This window comes from Cardiocondyla obscurior, linkage group LG05, assembly GCF_019399895.1.
Source record: "Cardiocondyla obscurior isolate alpha-2009 linkage group LG05, Cobs3.1, whole genome shotgun sequence".
NCBI lineage: Eukaryota > Metazoa > Arthropoda > Insecta > Hymenoptera > Formicidae > Cardiocondyla > Cardiocondyla obscurior.
Genome location: NC_091868.1, coordinates 6,580,646 through 6,600,126, shown reverse-complemented (window position 1 = coordinate 6,600,126; position 19,481 = coordinate 6,580,646). Strand labels below are relative to the sequence as shown.

The 19,481-nt window shown below is 41.1% G+C and overlaps 1 protein-coding gene across 3 annotated transcripts in view; it reads right to left on the bottom strand.

Annotated features, from left to right (window-relative positions):
- The window catches only part of LOC139102513 (terminal nucleotidyltransferase 5C), an 84,607-nt gene that overhangs the window by 12,020 nt on the left and 53,106 nt on the right, over positions 1-19,481 (bottom strand). The gene's annotated exons all lie outside the window — the stretch shown is intronic.

Genomic DNA, 19,481 nt, shown 5'->3' with positions numbered 1-19,481 from the left:
GTGCTCTGAAGGAATCGGAAGGGTCGATACTCGGGGATCAGCAGCTGGGGAATTGTGGCAAAGCCGAGGCTGAGGTACGACGAGTCTTGAGATAATAGAACATAATAAAAGCTCGTTTTTTTTCTCTCATTAATGTCTTGCGGATTAATTTCGTTCGATTCTGTGTTTCGCAAGAACGAGCAATTTTTACGTGTAATTGAGTCAAGTCTTATTTTTTATACACGTCAAAAATGTGAAATACGCGATATTAATTTTCTTCGATTCAAACGCGCCCGAGACGCGACGATTTTTTCGGCGCGCGTCATTTATTCAAGTGAAAAAGTACAGCCGCCTTCTTGCGCAAAATATTGAAGAGGCACATTTTTCTCGTTGTGACTCGCCGACTTTTCCACGGCGACGAAACGGTGCACGAAAATGAGAGGAAGCCGTCTCTCTATTTAGCGTCCCCCGATACTATAGGATTCGCGAAATGACTTTCGCAAGACAATTAAATCTTCGTGTAACGTCGGTGGAAACGAAATGAGACGCAATTGTTCATTCCGCGGCAAATAAAAGTACATCAGACGATTGAATTGCTCCGCGACTTGGAAATGATTCCGAAGCCCTTTCGGTCGCCAAATGCCACCAAGACCGGAGAAAAGGGGATAGAGGGAAAGAGAAGAAAGATCTCTGGAGCACCCGGTGTACGTCTTGACGCGATAGGTGGGCGCAGGGGGTGGCAAAGACGCGCGTCATCGGGGAGAGAAAGACAGACGTATATACATACATTATACATGTATATATTTCTGAACGCCCACGCGGTTTCACGTCGGGGAGATAGCCTGGACCAACGAGGCGGCGACTCGCCAAGTGCTATCGATTTTGCCCGACACCCGCAGTCGTCAACCCACGTTCGGAGTGTCGCGTTTACGTTACGCGCTATTTTGCGCCGTGCGTAACGAGAGCACCTACCCCTCCCCCCTCCCTCGCCCTTCGTCCTCCCCCGCGTCCCCGGTTCACCCCCGATTGATTTTATATCGCGGGGCAGAGAAATTTGACGGTGTTATTTATCGGCTCCAGGCGTCCGCTACGGCGTTTCGAAGCTGTTAGTTCTCCGCTCGCAATCGCGTCGCTTCATCTCGCGCAGACTCGATGACATTACGAGCATCGCGCAGCGCAAAACTTTTTCTATTTCTTCCGTTTTTCATTTTTTTTTTTTTTTCCCCTCCACTGCCATATCGCAAAACAGTACCAGTTTCGCGAGACCGAGACTGCGACGGAAAATTCCCCGCGTTAATTACCTTTCGGTTACGAGATACGAAGAGTTTAGCTACTGTTTGTAACAACGCTCTTTTTTAACTAACGGTACCAGGAATGCACATATCGAATATATCGTGTTATTTTCGCGTAAGCTGATCAAGCTTTGATAATAAAATTCTCAGTGTTCGCCAACTGAATATTGCAATTTTTTTTATTTTTATTTTATAGATAGTAGTAATTTTCCACGAAATGTGTTTTTTCTCTTAAGTCCTTTCGTAATAAAATACATTTTTGGTTGCTGGATTACATTCGAGTAATTAAAACCGGTGGAATAATTCGTAAAAACGCTTCGCTCGACGGTTCAAAAACTTGAAGATGCGGGGGAATTTTATCATTCTGCATTTCGTGCTGATACAACCGTGCGGAACGTGCAGAGAGAGAAGGAAAAACGCAGTAAAACGTTTTCGTGGAACAAACCGCGGAACTTGGAATTCACGTTTAATCACGTTACAAAGGTCAGCCCGTTGACAAATTATCCGTACGAGGAGATTGGAAAGTGACGGACGGCGAGGATTACTGTGGCCAATTGAACGGCATCGACAACGGCGGCTCGGAGTCGAAATAGTCACTCGCAAATTGCGTCCCGTCGCGAGCGTTGGAATACTTGGTGTTTCCTCGATGATGCTGCACGAAACAAGGCGCGACGTGATGGCGAGTGACGCTCTCGAGCCGGGAAAGAGGACTTCGGACCTCGCGCGACGTGAAAACGCGGAAAAAGACGGCGCATCCGGAAACGCGTGCCTACGCCGCGACGCACACGCTCGTAACTCGTCGCCGCTGAAATGCCGAGCTGCGCGGGGTCAACGAATTAGCGCGGCGAGATATCTCCCGTACGATCGCGCCTTTACAAGCTGTAACACGGGATTACAGATTCCTGCTGCCGTACCGGTTCTAACATTAAACGACAAAATCTTAATATTTAATATATACGAAGAAAATGTTGTAGAAATTATTGTACACATTTTTTTAATACCTTGTTATTTTTACATATTTTTAATTCACTTTAATGTAACGTGATAGTTAATAAAAACTAATAAAGCATATTGTAGAAAATTGTCCATTTTTTAATTAGCGTTACGTTTCCTTTCTGTTTTTCTTTTTTTTTCTTCCCGTGTTAATTATGAAAAACGTTTATTAGGTGATTTAAAGTGTAGTTTTATAAAAAGCGACAAAGGACGTGTGAATTTTGCGCGAAAAATCCCGTCGGCGTATACTCGAAAGTTTCAAATATAAAACAGTAAACTCGAGGTATATAATCTTCGCTGTTTAAGCGAATAAAATTGAAAAAAAAGAGCAATAAATTAGCAAAGCTATTTATGTTAAAAAACAGGTAAATAAAAATGTGATAAATAAAAAAAAAAAAAAATCTGACCTGGCTCAATTTCCTATGTTAAAGAAGGTATTTTCATTGCATATTTAAACGTGGCCGCGTGCAATCCGCATTTACATTCAGAATTAATACATATAATATGGCCTTTATTAATTTGAATATTTATCGATTGCTTTCTATAAAAATGCAAGCTTCGGTTATGCAACATAAACGGATGTAAATATTTAATGCATCGATCGAGCAGCCTCTTTTCCAAAGGCGGCCGCCTCTAATTCAGTTTACCAGAACTTTAATTCGGTTGTCCTGAAACGCTGCGCGGGCTACGCATTCCGCTCTTGTAATTATCTCTCGCAGCAGGCTAAACGAGTTCGGCTGAGAGCAGGTTTAATTGATAATACATTTCATTCAACAATTCTGGCACAGTATCGGGGCCGCTGATCGATCCGACGGTAACATCGTAACTCGTAAATCTTAAAACAATAAAATTGTCAAATTGCGTTTGAAACGAGGCGAGCGTGAGGTCGAGTGGAGGAACGTGATTAAATATTCGCGAGGCGTTGATATTAAAAACGTTAACAGGCCATGCTTGTCAGAAATAAAACAGCAAGCACGCCGGAGAACGATGACCGAGGAAACCGTGTGGTTAAAAAAAAAAATATACAGCTGGCGCATTTGCGATCGCGAAGTTGTTTTTCCTGCGAAAAGCTTAATTAATGCCGCGCTTTATCGCGAGCATCGGTTACATACTTTCGTTAAGTAAACGTCACGATTTACATTAATCGGAATAATTTTCATTGAAAAGATTGCGGTTAATGTCGATATGTAAAACGTGCCGTTACATTATCACCGTCGTGCATTTCGCGCACTTGAGAATGCTGAAATTATTCAGAAAATAATAATTGACACAGCTAATACAGTCATTGATATTACGATTAAATAATTAAGAAATCAATCTCGATGTTCGCGTGGGGGCGGATGTCAAAGTAACATTTCGCGGAGCCAACGTCCAAATGCGCAATAAAGTCGTAGCGCTGATTCATTGCTTTTGCGAAGGTATTCGCTACTTTTAATTCACGGACACGCGCCGGAGATATATTTTATTAGTAATCGTGACTCGGTAGCTCGCGGTAAATTCATAAAGCTGGAAAATCGGGGACGCCCGAGGATTGAAACGCATTATTTCTACCGAGTCGTCCGTACGTGTATTACGATCGCAATTACGAGTATTACGCGGTTGTATCTAACTTGTCGTGCCGCGGCCACAGAATAACCAATCTTTTCTCCTCTCCGTAATATTCTCTCGCACGCTTCACGTAATAGTCGACACCCGCGTTGAATACCGCCGCGGGCGTTCTCAGATTAAAATTCCATTAAAACACACAATGCGCTTTGAATAAAAAGAGATTAAACAAATTACGCGCTTAATCTTCCTCCCGTTTGAAAAGTTTCTGGCTCCTTAAAGCCTGCGATCTTCTTAAATCTTTTAATTTCACTACTCGACGTGCTGTTCTTCAAAAATTTATTAATTACTTGAACGATTAATTCGCACGTGCGTACATTTCAATATGTAAATAATACTTTATCGTTATATTTTTTGCGTAACATTTTCTTGCAAAAAAAAAAAAAAAAAAGAAAAGCACATTCTCTTTTTTTTTTTCCTATCTTATCTTGCGTTTACGTATAAACGTTAACTTTTCGCCTGCCTTTCTTCTTTTGTCGTCGTGACTCGACTCTTTATCCGACGATATATATCGACGTTACGAGCGTAGGTAGTACCGTGAGGCGCACTCGTCTTACATCGGCGCAATATGTACATACACGCTGTGATACGCGCAACGGCATTACATAGTTGTTGACAAGGGCGCGATGGCAGCCGGGGAGATACGGTTGTCCGAGAGAGGCTCGGCATATATCTCCGCCTCGGAGAGACGTCAGAGCACATCGTTTCCGCGTGATTCAGATTCTGGCAGGCCGTGCCAGGCACTCGTGCATATACTATACGCTGTGCCGCGGAGGTAATAATTCGAGGCACCAGTGGGGGATCCATCCGCTTCGTCCGAATCTTCCCGCGCGTGGTTACGCGACCGAGAACGCGTCGCGATCGCGATCGACAATAAGTTCAATTGTAATGGAAACCGATATAAGTGATACCTTTATAACAGACTGAGGTTATCGACTACAAAGTTCAACCGATAGCTCGAGCGTTGGTATTATCTAATATCCGTGCGCAGGCCACCCGCGTACCAGCCAATTCCGCCGAACAATATAGCCTTATTAGATTATAAATAGCACGTGAGACGTTCTCGAAGGAATTACGTGGTTTCTCTGATCCATGCAGGGAACGCGGCAGCCGACGTTCACGAAATTATTAATCGGAAGATGCGTCGAGCGCGTCACCGCTTTATCAGTCCATCGTTTTATTAATTTCGATCACGACCTTTGGGCCTGCCGCGACTTTTGCACAGGCGAGAGCGGCGTTCAAGCAGCCGAGAGAAATACCGCGGGGTGGATAAACGATCGCGAAAGCTACGGGCAAGGAGCCAACTGCTCGTCGCGGAACGACTCCATCGCGCGAAGGTGCTTATAGTATGCCATCGGATCGCCACCGGTGGATCTATAGACGCGAGGCGAAGAGCGGGTAAATAATTGATCGCGCATCGACATGTTAAAGAATTTAAGAGGGATATCTGCCGCGGATGTGCGCCTTGTCAATCCGTTTTCGCGCGAAACGTCACTCTCTGGCCTACATCGCCCGTGAACGCCGTCGCGCGGCTTGGAAAAATTGTCGTCGCGAGTCGTTCTACACGTGCTCGGGCACACGAGGCTCTGTCGTTACATACGTGCAGACGATAGATGAGAGCGATTTAATGTCGATCGTGCATCACGATTCACCCGCGATCGATCCACGTCCGCGTATCTGCGCGCGGGGAAAGAAGTTGTCTTGGGTTTCTCGGTGATAAAGAAAAAAAAGAAATAATTGAAACCTTCGACGGAAGAGTCAGGCGGACGACAATTTTGTCGATTGCAAATATTTGATCGAGGATAGAATTTTTATTTGGCAAAGAAGTATAATTTTAAAAGGGCTAGTTTATATTTAAGCATGTATTACTTTAATACGCGGTTCGTATCGGTAAAATAAAAAAAAATAAAAAATTTGTATATAAATTTAAAACTACGCACAAAAGTAGTTTTTTAATCTTTTTAAAAAATCCCCTTGATTAAATCAAATTTTATTTAACTAAATGCAACTTTAAAATATATATATAAAAAATAAAAAATAAAAAACAGGATTAAACAGTTCGTGCCAAAAGATGCATATCGCAAGATAGGTTCGCAAAGTGTGATGTAAATCGAGTAAAATTAAGTTTTAGAAGAATTGGATTACACGCAATAAAAATTAACAGCACGCGAGCGGGTCAAGAGGAAGATACGAGCGGGATCGCGCAGTAACTATATCTCACGGAAGATTGCGAGATATAGTTGCGACTATAGAATCTACGAGGGCACGGGCTAAATGACGCTGTAGCATATTACTACAAGTGCGCGCGTGATTCATGTATCACTAAAGACGGCGTAGTTTACGGAACTTTCCCATTTGTAACGTCGAGCTCGCTGCGCCACGATATTGTGTGGGATAAGAAGTACAAACGTGCCTCCTCGCCGTGAAATATAGCTACTTGAGAGAGAAATCGTCAAAGACCGAAGTTGGGGACTGGTGAGAAATAGGCGAACTCGTCTCCTCCATCTAATACCCATATTCACAGTCGGGTCCTTATATTAAAGGCCTTTCTAATTCATCCTTAGATGTTTTTATTACTCTCGGAGCACCTATTTCCCGCCCACTTTGTCTTTTTTTTTTTTTTAGGGCAACCGCAATGTCGCGAGTTAATTCAGCGGATTTGACAAATTCGTATAAGTCGGCACGTGCAGCGCAGTTATTAATATCGCGTTTAATGATAGCACGTAGGCGATTTGCGTGTCCCGGACCGATAACACCCTCCCCTGTCGAGTGGGTGCACCTTCGCGTGCAACAAAGTAGCGTGCTACCAGTTGCACGAGTATTTATTCCTCCCAAATTTGCCGGGTGATCGTGCGCGATACCAGATCAAACAAACGCGAGCGAACGAACGAGTTCGTTTCAATGACCATTCCGGATGGCGGAGCACCGCGACTATGAACGAGCTCAAGTTAATAACGTTCCATCTCCTGTCGGCAGATCAAAGGAAAATAGATGCGCTCGCTCAAGTGCATCGTAAATCAGGGTGTTGTCGTGTCGTTTCGATCATTTTTTTCTTAATGTCTCGAGTCTCTTGAAAACCTCTACGTCTGATTGCTCCATCAAATTTTAACTTTGAATTTTATACACGCAAACGTTATTTATTTATTTAATATAATTTAGAGATCAATTTGCTTGACGTCAAATTTTTCTGATATCAAGTGACGTTCGTAAGCGCTAATTGAATTAACAGATTCCCGGTAAAGCTAAAATAATCTTGACCCATTATTGCTCTAATCATCCGATCGGCTTATTCGTTTAAGTAACTCGATACCGAAATTAAGATAGCAGATAACAATACGGAAATGTTATCGAGGGTGAGCGTTGGTAGCCTGAATCGAATGGACTGAAGGACGCGCAGGTAGTAGTCGACCAAGAAAAGGAAGGACGTCTCGACAGTTGTGCCGACAGCTGTGTTGGCTTGACCTGTCGTGTCGCGTCGAAAGTATGAATCGACCTACACAAGTACTTGGCGGTAATTCGCCCACTTTCTCTCGACTGAATGGCCACTTGTCACGCACTTAGACAATTTGAACCCCTTCTTAGGAAAGACGTAATTGAATATTCCATCCTTACTTCTTAAAGATGCTTGACGCAAAATATACATGCCTCGAGGAAAATGAATGAATCGCGAATGCTTTAAAAGCTCAGCTCAACAAAACGAGACGCGTAAATATGCAAAAGCTGCGCATTAAGAACTCAGGAAAATTTCTTTGACTCAATTTCATTTATCAGACCGTTAAAATAAGATTACGAGCGAAAAATTAACTCAATTATGTATAAAAATAATTCGATATAAAGTCAAGATCAATTAATAAATGCGACTTTTATTATGTACGATATTATCGAAGAGCTGTCTACTTTGTCGTTTGATAAAGTGACTTCGCCGCTCGCGTTAGCACGCCGGCGGACAACAAAGCCGCGTTTCGATCCACCCTGCGGCTTCCGCTTACGGCGAAGAGGTTGTAATCAAGAGGAATGAAAATCGAAATTGAATATTCGGCCTTCGTTCGGAACGCTACGCGTGGCGTAGCTGTAGGATCGTCATCGGCCGTAGTCGTAACTGGAAAACGAGGTCAACGTGTATACGCGGGTAGGGACGACGTCGCACAAGAACCGAGGATGTCCCAGTTTCATGCCACGAGGGTCGTTGCACCCGGCCACTGTCAGCCGGTGCCGCATCGGGTGCATCGTCGGTTATGCACGCCGGTGGAACGGAGCGGGGAAAGAACCGAGAGGAGAGAAGGGGGATTTCGATTTTGCGATCGCGCATACATCCGGGAATCCCTGGCTCGTCATTGTTTTCACCGCTTGATGTATGGACATCAATAAGACGAGAGTCAAAAAATTAAAATAAAATGCATGACAAAAAAAAAAAAGAAAAGAACGTAACGACGCGCGCGACTGAAGCAGGCAAATATAAACGACAAGTTTTGATACCAAAGGGAAGCTGCGTGATCAAAATGTTAACTAACGAGTTAACGATATCGTACACATTTTTCGACTCTTCGATTAAAAAGAAATTAATTTCTATTTCGTTTCTTTATCATCACGCCACCGCGTGTGTTTCGTATAATCGTATGTCGTAATGGAAAACCAGACGCTGCAATCATGTCGAAAACGTTAAGTGCGTCAGATTGAATGATAGAAAGACAATGCGGCACGGAGTTTCCCTCGCGTCGACACGCAATTCGCGAATTTGCAGAAAATTAATTTATACATCAGATACGCGTGTTTATCGCAATGGGAACACTCGCATGGAGGTAGGAAAATCAAATTAATTTTTTAAGAAACCGTTTCACGTCTTCGGATCTACAAACGTTCAACGAGTTATGATCGCGACGTATCGTTAAAATAAATTTTCCTTTTGCAATTGCGACCGTGTATACATTAAAAGATACTTGGCACGGTGTTAATACTCGAAAATAAAATCAAGGAACACCGAACACGATCTACTTGACCTATTCTAAAGTCTTTCAGTCTTAAATACCTTTCTCTCGATAATGGTATCTACCGAGTTTACGATGCTTCGAGGGTCTCCATTGACGAACCGGAATGCGAGCGGGAATCGTGCCATTGAAGGCCGATGTGTCTTCGAAGAAAAGGAAAATATGTGAAGAGAGACCTTTATCTGCTGAAGAGAAACGCGATAAATCTAAGATAACCGAAATAATGATGTCACGTCTCTAATTTCGAAGCGAGCGAGAAAAAAAGAAGTTGAAACGACATTTTTCGTGCGCGAGCCTGGAGGCTCCCCTGGTTGTCCCACGCGCGCTTTTATTGTTTGCGCATAAATATGAACCTGAGGCTTGTATGAAATAATAGTTTAGATAATCTACGCGTAGATTACACATATAAACGACCGGAATTGCCGTGAACTATATATATATATATACATATATATATATATAATTCACGTGGTTTCTCTGCGTGGGAATATTGTCCGCGCGATGAGAATATCAGCGTCAACTTCTTTCTTATATAAACGTAAACTGCGAGAAAGGAAAAAGAGGAATCTAAGAAATGAGCGCAAACCGCTCGTGATTTCCATCTCTTTGCAGGCGTAAAGGTACACCCGTTAAATATTATTACTATTATGACTCCACATTGTACAATTTAAGAAAAGATATAAAAAAATTAAATATTAGTTTCTTTTCTAAGGAATCGCGATGCCTCCTCGTGAACTCGTACGAGAATAGTTCTCACGTAGATAACGCAAGAAAGTATTTGCAGCAGAAGACGATAAGGAAAGAACCGCGAAAGAACCAAAAAACGCAAAGAGAAACGCAAGAACTTTTCGAGAATAAAGTGGCAGGCTTTATTATAATTTACGAGGAAAAGAAGAGACGAAACGTGGGTCTATCTGCGGTATATGAATTTTCTATCGCGGTGCGTGCGTATGTGGACCGTGAGCGCACGTGCGGTAACGCAATTTAAGCGGTTACGTGCACGAGCAGCGCGAACCAGCCATGACGTCATTGGTCATTGATCTTCGGTGCGTTGACTAGCGTCCGCGCTGATACATCCCACTCCCGCGTCACGTGTCGTGTACTTTTCTCTCCCTGCCGCCACTTCTCATCGCGCACCGCCGATTCTCGCGGGCCGGCTTTATCGCGTCGCAGCTCGCTGTAATTTTTCCACGCACACCTCTATCTCCCCAGTGGATAATTCCCCCGGTCGTAGACACATACCGATTCCCGGCGAGAACCCGTGTATTTAAAAGTTACACGCGCGCATCCGTTTCGCTATCGCGTGGCTTCCTACACACCAAATCCGTTTGCCTACTTTTTCCCCGTAATAGAATTGCCGAAGGAATCGACGGTAAAATTTTACGCGGATTGCGCGACAGGCTCTCTCGCGTGTGAAATTTCAAAGGGAGAAATCAACGCTGAATCTGCTATTATTACACAATCTATTTGCACACGTCTCCGCGGTTATAAACGCGACACACGTATGCGATCATCGAATACGCGTTTTATTTTTGTAGATCAGAATTCGGAAATTTTATGTAAAAAAAAAAAAAAAAAAACTGGTTGCGTAATTGCGCGACAGTCGCGCAGCTGCAAAGCACGCATTGAGACATTCATCGCAGTCCTTGAACTTCATTTTATTAGACCTTCGCGATGCAATGCGATTCACAACGTAACCGGCAACGGTTATAATATTAAATGTAATTATCATAAATTAGCATATGCAACTTTTAACCCGTATACACGTCCAAGTATTTTATCGTCGACACGCTGCCAAAGATCAGGTTTAAAGTTGGCAACAATTTTCTTTGATATATATTCTCTGTCAAATTTAATTAACTTTTATACATTAAAAATTAACACAAAATAGTAAATAAAATAATTTTTTATTTTATTTCTAAAAATGGTAATATTATTTCCAACAAAAAAATATAAATTCCATCGTTGTCATAAGTTAAAAAAGAAAAAAAAAAAATATTATACTCTATATAGAATCTAAGAATTGATGGTAGAATAAAAAATAGATCTGATTTGTTGAGAAAAGAAGAGACCCGACGGCCGTAAAATTAATAATTAACCAACGCTGAATTATTGACGTCACAGTGGATTAAGGTCCCGCTCGTGTTATTTTCGTAAATGACAAGTCACGCTGGTACGATGACGCAGGGAACAGTCGGGAAAAGGAGGGAATAGAGAAAAAACGACATCGCGTCGACTTCGGCAGGGGGCGAGCAAATGATATGAGCAAAGGAAGCGAAAAGGTACTGCTGAAAAAAGGGTCTCGAGGGAGAAAAATCCCAAAGAACTCGGTATAGAAAACGCGCCGACCTTGCCGAGGTTTGGCAAACTCTTGCTCAAACGCCTACCTCAGTCAAGTTTGCGACGGCTTCAGCGCGATCCAACTGCTAAAGTATTCTTTCAGACCCTGTTGAAAGATCACGTGGTAGAACATTATCCTCTTAACGGTAATAGAAATTTTCCGCTTCCCGCGCGACCGACCCGGTGAAGAAACTTTTATCGGGCTTCCAAAAATGCAGCATAATGAAATAAAACATCGCTTTCGAATTATTTTGCACGAAATCCTGTTTATCAGCGAATTATACAGCTACGAGTAACAAAAGAAGTCTCGGCGTTCATTGCAGTTAACCAACCTTCAACCAACGTGAAATTATCTTCTCATGAAAGTTAAGTTTGCAATACGGTTTAATTATTAGGTGCACGTTTTACAAGCGCGATTCAATTAAGTTATGCTTGTAAAAGAAGAAACGTCACTGACGCGGCAATTTCGGCAATTTGACGAAATTACATACCTTACTTGCGTTTGATAATTTATTAATCACGTGATATAGAAAATTATTTTTAATTTTAATAATTTAAAGGAAACGATTTTAGTTTCGATTACACGTCAATCTGGTTTATAACCATTTGTAATAGTCTCTAAACAATTGCCACGGCATACTTATGAATAAGCGAATAACTTATACAGGATAAACATAAGATACACTATATAAAATATACCGCACGGTGGAGTGATAATTTATTTCACGATTGCGTAACGACTGGATCGCTGGAGTGCCAAGTATCGGGAGCCCGTTAACCTCGCGCGACGAGAAAGTGTCGCGAATAAGTACGTTTGTACGTGTCATCGGCGGACGAGCGGTGTAATTCACGGATAAGCCTACGCTTTATCCGCGCCGCGTTAATTCTTTTTTTTATTCTATTTTATTAAGTAACTACTTATGCGTAACAGTGCAGGGCGTTCAGCAACGTTCTCGTCGACTGACACGACAAGGCCGCGCTCGCGCATAAATTGCGTAAATATCGTACATCGCGTAAGATGATAGTTCGATGAATGCGCTTTATCGTACCCGCGGCATTTTTTTTACTTGGCGGGTTAAATATTATAAAAAATATTACGATTGTTAAACGTTATATTCTAAAAATGTTGCGACGTCACGACTTAAAACTTAGACTTTGAGGAAACCAAATGCAATAATACGTGTAGTACTAAGGAGCTTTGCCGGGATATCGCTCTTTCAACCTCTCGGTTCTTTCACAAGTCTTCTCCCTCCTATGTCTGCACGTGAGCGGGAATGCACGTGAAGCTATGCGAAAGAATGATATACAAGAATTTATCATCGTCTGCCAGCAGTTTTAAATATCACGAACGTGCCATTTTGCAAATATAATTTCGAGCAACGAGCCTTCAACGAGTAATTTGCGCGATAAAAAAAAAAAAAATCTTGACGACTATTTATACGTACTTATATTAAAAACGTCAACAAATTATCGAGTTCAATTAAAGTTCTCATTGAAATTAAGCCGTGTATGTGACACATACGTATGGCACGTCCAATTATTTATCGACCACACTCGTATCATCTCGTTTTTCATTACACTGCAGCTAACTTAAAACATATGACATCATTGCGACCCATGATATTTCACCTCTGACTTCTGCTAAGCCAGTTACTACCTAACGTCCATCCTGATACCTTATAAAAGACGATTCAGAATATAAATGGACTTATGATTGGGGGAAGTATCTACGTAAAAGAATCATCCCCGGGCGGAGGATAACAGAATGAGAATCGCTTTATAAACGACGTAGAACATTCAGTTTATCCCGGGATTATTTCCTCGTAAACGAAATCGTGGATGTTAACGATATGCTTTTCACGAGAAATTGTTGCATGAGTAATTACGACTGCGCTCGCCATAATTTTAGAGAATAATCGGAAAGGAATGCCGGCGCGTTTATCGTTGCTGTTTCGTGTTAACAAATAACATTACGATACCATTAACAACCTTTGGGCTGTTTGCTTTTTATCGAAAATATATAACCTCGATATGCCAGGTCAAATACAGCAACAATGTAATTAACGGACATTTAAACATTCATTATTTTTGATAGATTAGCGATATTGTTGTTATTCACGAGCATGATTTCTATCGGTCGTTGCACATTTCTCTCGGTGACGCAAGCTATTTGCGATTTCAGAAGTCTGGAATTGTAGACGATTAAGTATCACGTGCAATTACAACAAGTGGATTATCTTTAATACTTGCAATAATGCTTGGATATACAAGAATTTTCCTACCATTTAATTTCAGTATTTAAAGATATATTTATTTTTGATTAAAATTATTCAAATGTCGATGAAAATGATAACGTTGTTACTGAATTACTCTCAGTTTTATCGTGCAATTTTTTGCGACCTAAACTATAAATAGCGTGAAACTGCACGCGTTGCACCGTTTTATCTAATCACGTAAATAAAAAAAAATAAAAAAAAACTGGAAAATTTTTTAGTAAAAAAAAAAAAAATTCTACAAGTTGCATTCTTTGAATCTTTGATTCTAATATATAAAATAATTTTAAATATTTTAAACTTGTATAAATAATTGAACGAAATATGTTAAATGATAACGTGCGGAATACTCTCGATAATGCATATTCGTGATATATATTAGTACAAAATATTTGTGCTACATTGTTGTCTGCTGATTTTCACACTGTAGATATCACTTTCTAAATATTGTTACGGGATATCGAGAGGAAGAAATCACTACGTTTTTAATCGAGGGTCAAGAGTTACCCACGCAGGACTAACATGTTTCTTTAATTCTCTTACATATTCTTCCCGATTACATTTTTCCAAAAATAGTCTGCACATATCGGGCCAACGCGACTCGGCATATAACGATATCGGCGGAAAATACGATTATCGTAAGCTGTAATGATCTTCGCGTCATTGTTCGTTTTTTTATCAAGTTCCTTAAATCGAATCATGTTCATTAATAACGATAAACCTAAAAGTAAAAGATTAGCCAATTTATTTTTACTTGTAATTAATAATTGTCTTTGGCAAACAAATTATTATAATTAAATTTAATTTAAAAAACGAGACGTATGCGATCGAATTGTAGAAAAAAAAATTAACAAATGTACACGAAAACTCCTAATCCAAGTATGAATTTAAATAGTTGACAGAATAGGTTTATGGATTTTATGGCTCGCTTCGGAGGCATTAAAACCGAGCTGAGGAAAATTACTTGGCAATCAATTAGTATTAATAACGAGTCGAAGAGAAGAAAAAGAGAGAGAGAGAGAGAGAGAGAGAGAGAGAGAGAGAGAGAGAGAGAGAGAGAGAGAGAGAGAGATAACGAGGGACAGAATCCAGTTTGTAAGAGGGTAGCCTTGTACAACCTCCTCGTCACCATCCCTTTTGCAAGACGGAGTAGATGCATCTGACCGAGGTTGATCGGCGACCTTTCGGAAGAAAGGGAAGCCCATGATCGAACTCCCGTGCCAAGAGAGAGATACGGCCAAGGACAGGAAATGGCGAGAGGGAAGGAGCGGTATCCGTATTCGAAGGATCAAGTGGCGTTTCTCGTTTCTGCGAGAACGCGCGTATATTATCCAACCGGATAAATTTACATTCACGAAGCGCCTGGTTAACGACTGACGTCTGGCAAACAAACTATAAAACAAGTCGCAATTTTTTTTTTTGTTTTTACGGCTGAGCTCATTACGTGCAAATTAATTTCACGATCAAATTTATATAGAGAGACCTCGAAACAATATCTGCTCGAATGATCAACGCTCACAAGGATGCATTTTTTTTATTGTCTAAAAAAAATTTCCTTCCATCATCGGAATAATTTTTTTAAATACTAGGTTACAGTTTTCTCTTGTAAAAAATTTCTTTCCGCAAAAGTTGGAAGCTCCAAATCTACTGAATAATTTAAAACGTGAATAAAATTCGGTGAGAATGTAATCTAAACGAATTTCTCTCCGGAAGTGTTACCTTATGAATTAACTATCCGAGGTAACCGACGTAAATGCGAGAGAATGCCTGGCTCTGCTTTGTTTTCGCGCTGGATGGAATTTCATGGCAGACATTTGAAATTGCAGTAAAAGGATTTGCGTAACACTCGCGGATCCGCCGCTTTTCGCTCGTCGTACACGTCGCAGAAATACACGCGGCACGTTCCAATATTCCTTCTTTACGGTCGGCGCCGCCTCCGTGTCAGAGAATCGTCGCTCGATTACGCATTTCGCGTGTACAACACCGCGAGAAAACACGTTCTCGTGAGATAAAGTGACCCACTGACACACACGGAAACGCCGCTAATGTCTAAAATTATCATAGTGCGTCTTCCATCGGTTTCCGAACCAATCGTGAGCGCAGTCGGCGCACATCTTTGCGTGTCGGAGAATTCCGATTTGCATTAATCTTTTGCGTTGCTCGTCTTTTTCCCTGAACCTCGAAAAGAGTCGACTCCGAGCAACCATCGAGTGTAAATATCGAAGCGATAAGGCACAAATTGTAAAATTACGTCGCGCAAAGACTGGTTTGCGAAGCAAAGCCCTTGTCTTCGCTCAGAATTAAGTCTCGCCGCGATATGAAGAACATCGATATCGAAATGTTACAGTCATGATTCCGTCACGTAATAAAGACTCCGCGAATTCGAAACTTTCATTGCATAATATCTTATGTGAAAAGTTCCCTGGTGCAAAACTTTTCTTAACAATATTCAAATAATCGTGTTGGCGTCCAACCGCGGCTGCAAACTTCTCGAAGGAAACCCACACCGCGACGCGAGTCGTTATAATGTATAAATTTCATTACTGTTGCATTGTTTGCCAATTTATTACTTAATTATTTTCACGGAGAGTATAATTTGATAATTAAAATTGCAAATAATGGTTTTTTTTTTTTCAATAGTTGTTAAACGGCTTAGCTGAAGAGTATCAATGAAGACGATTGTAATAAAAATACTCGTGCGTCACTATTTATCCGATCAGTGATGTAAGAAATAGCCGCAAGTATGTATATTTGATTATCGATTTAGCCCGAAGCCCGTAGCTATCCGGAGGTCCAGCCTCTACGGTTGAAAACTTCAAGTTGCGTAACCGTGGCGCATACAAGCATGAATGTTGACGCATATGCGATTATCAGACTTCCGTCCAGGCGAGCCTGGCAATCGGTATCCAGAAAAAGAAAAAAAAATCGACGGTTTGATCGTGGGCAATAAGTTTCGATGTGTCACAAAGCAAACGCGGCGTGAAATAAATGTCGCAAGATATACATATATCGTTAGGAAACAATGTACGTATAATAAGCATAATTTCTAACTAAAGTAAAAAAAAAAAGTAAAAAAAAAAAGTAAAAAAAAATAAAAAATAAAAAAAAAAGAGAGAAAAAAAGAAACAAATTCCTACCCGTATAATTTATGCGGAAAATTATTTCTTTACGGAGTGAATTGGTTGTCATTTACTAGAAATCTTTTCTGGGAGTGGGGGAAAATTTACATTTAAATTCAACATTTGAATGCAATACGTCTGTGTTTCTTTTTTTTTTTTTTCTCTCTTTTTTTTCCACCAGACGATGTCTAATATTCTTCCTGAAAGTTACGTAATATCATTTCAGTTTCTTCAAGTCAAAGCAACATTAATCATAGTAATTTTCACTGGAAATCTTTCCAATATCCATCTTCAAGTCTGCCAAAGGCATTCACAGTCGCGCTCGCGCACTTTTTCGATGACGACGATAATGAGAAGAAGAAAGTTGCGGATCTATCTCTATTTAATAACAACGTGCCTTAATAAAACGATCGATAATAATGTATTGACAAAAATTCGCGCTCCTGTAGAACTGAAGGGATTAATTCTTCAATCGGAAAATAGCTGGGACAATAAATGATTTCGTACGGATTTGCGGAGGAGTCACGCACACACGTTTTCCTTCCGTTTAAACGAATGTGAGGCACGCACACGCGCGAATTGGTAATAGCCCAATTTCGCCGGTAGGGAGATGAGTAATGGTGGAAACGTAACGTCGCAATAAAGCGAGGCTACACCGAGCGAAAGACGCGGATATGTGTATTTCTAGCAGCCGAGGGAAGTCCCGAAGTGAAACAATGGCATCTGGTGCACGCGCACCACGGAATCTAGATACGCGGCTAGATGAAAGTTGACCCGGAGACAAGCTTCCGTTTCGAAGACTTTATCCGGCCTCTCTCTCTCTCTCGTTCTCGCTCTCTTTCCCTAATCATTTCTGCGTCTCAGTAATCAAGAGATTTGACACATGGGTGAAGAATTGTATGGCGACGTGTTATTTAGCGCGGCAGCCTTCGCCGCGCACCCGTCTTGTAAACAAGCGGAAAAATTACTGCTTTCCGGCTCGGCGTAAAATTGTGACGACTTTATGGATTCCGCGAAGCTACCGCAATTTATTTCCCCGATCCTAATCGAATAACGCTGTGCACTATCGTCGCGACCCGCCGAAATGTACGGCATAATTATTGTTTCAAGCAATGAGATGCATCTAACTGGCTGGCATTGTGCTCGAATCGTACATACTCGACATATTTCGAGCGTCCCTCGCGTTTGTTTTAATTGCATAATTTTGACACACGTTAATGTGGACGATATACAAAGTACGCGTGAATTTCTTTGAATACAATAATTAATTAATTGCCAAATTCCTTAGATGTATTATAAAATAAAATATACAGCGCGTTATAATAAATTGTTTCAAAAAAGATTAATTTAATGCCGCACATTTTATTTTATTTGAAAGAAACCCTTAATTATATTTTTGAAAGTTTATTCTACCACCATGTTAAAATAATCTTATTGCATGCCGGTGTAATTGTGTCGTTACAAGGACGAACAAAGTACAGTTTAAAACGTAAAGTGGTAATCAGCTGAGTTTCATTCAGACTACTGCGAAGCGTAACAGAATCAGATTGCCTGGCCCGTAAACAACGTGTCAAAGTAAGACGACGTCTTGTTCCACTACCGTAAACACTTCGTGAAAGGCGACTCCTCGAGTTTCATTTTGCTTGTCATCGTACGTGACGGGACGATTTCGATGTACGACCTCTGGTGCAACAGCCTCGATCTTCAACAAGTAGCACGGCGCGCGTGATAAAAGATGACGAGATTCCGGCAAACGCCACATTTTTCACTTTTAACAACTGCACGGCGCGCGAATCGAATAACGTCCTCTTGATAATTTATTAATTTAATAACGGTATTAATGAAATTCTTGTTCAACGACCACGTGATTAGTAAGCTGGGGTAAATTTAGCCGCCGCCTCGTAAACACGTTTATAAATAGCCAAGTTTCCGAATTGGATATGTCGGTTATATTCCAAAGTCCTCTCATCTTAAAGTAGATACTAGTTTAGGAACATTCGCGAGGCTCCAAGTAAGTAAAAGAGACTCGAGCTGAGAACGCACGTTGTTTTCATCGACGTGTAATTATTAAAAAATAAACGGCTGATTTAATCGCGCAAAACGCCCGGCAATTTATCATAAATATACGCGTCCGTTCCCTTCGTCGAAAGAAAAAGCTGACGGTGCTCGTTCGTAATTCGCTCACGAGCCTCGCTGTTCATTAGTCCCGAGTGGCTAAACAAACGACAGTAACGTCGCCAAAAATGGAGCGAACTAAAAGCCAATCGAGAATTAAAACACTCCGGGAGTTCAGCCTAATTAGCTCTGACGATCGTTAGCTATTGACGTAGCAACGTTGCACAAAAGCTATCGAAGACTTACGTGAATGCACGTTCTCGAGTTGCGCGAGATGTCTATTAACATGGTTTTGCATCGTTGTCAATTTGTCGAACGATCACGCGACACTAAGCCCGAAAGTTTTCCGATTTGTTAATTTGCTTTTAATTTGTTTTATTTTATTTTATTCGGACGGTTATTTCGCGCGATTTACGCTCCGCAATTTTTAGCGGCTATAAATAGCGGCTCTGCGTTTTATCGGTATGTGCAAACTTCTGACAGTGTTTCCGTTCGATAAGAGATGAGGGAGATTTCTCTCTATCCTTGTAACAATTTTGATTTTTTCTCGACGGGTCAATTTATATTAGAGCCACGTGCAATATCGCGGAGCTTCGAAATAGAACAAATCGTGTATACATTGATCTCTACCGTGTTAATTAATGATAATTCTTTTATTTGCCAATTTCTACGTTGTATCGTTGACACATGCGTGCGTCTCGAGAAAGAATAAACCAAAGAGCAAAAAAAAAATTTACGCGGTTCAATTGCACGGATGACAATATATCAGATATAAATTGC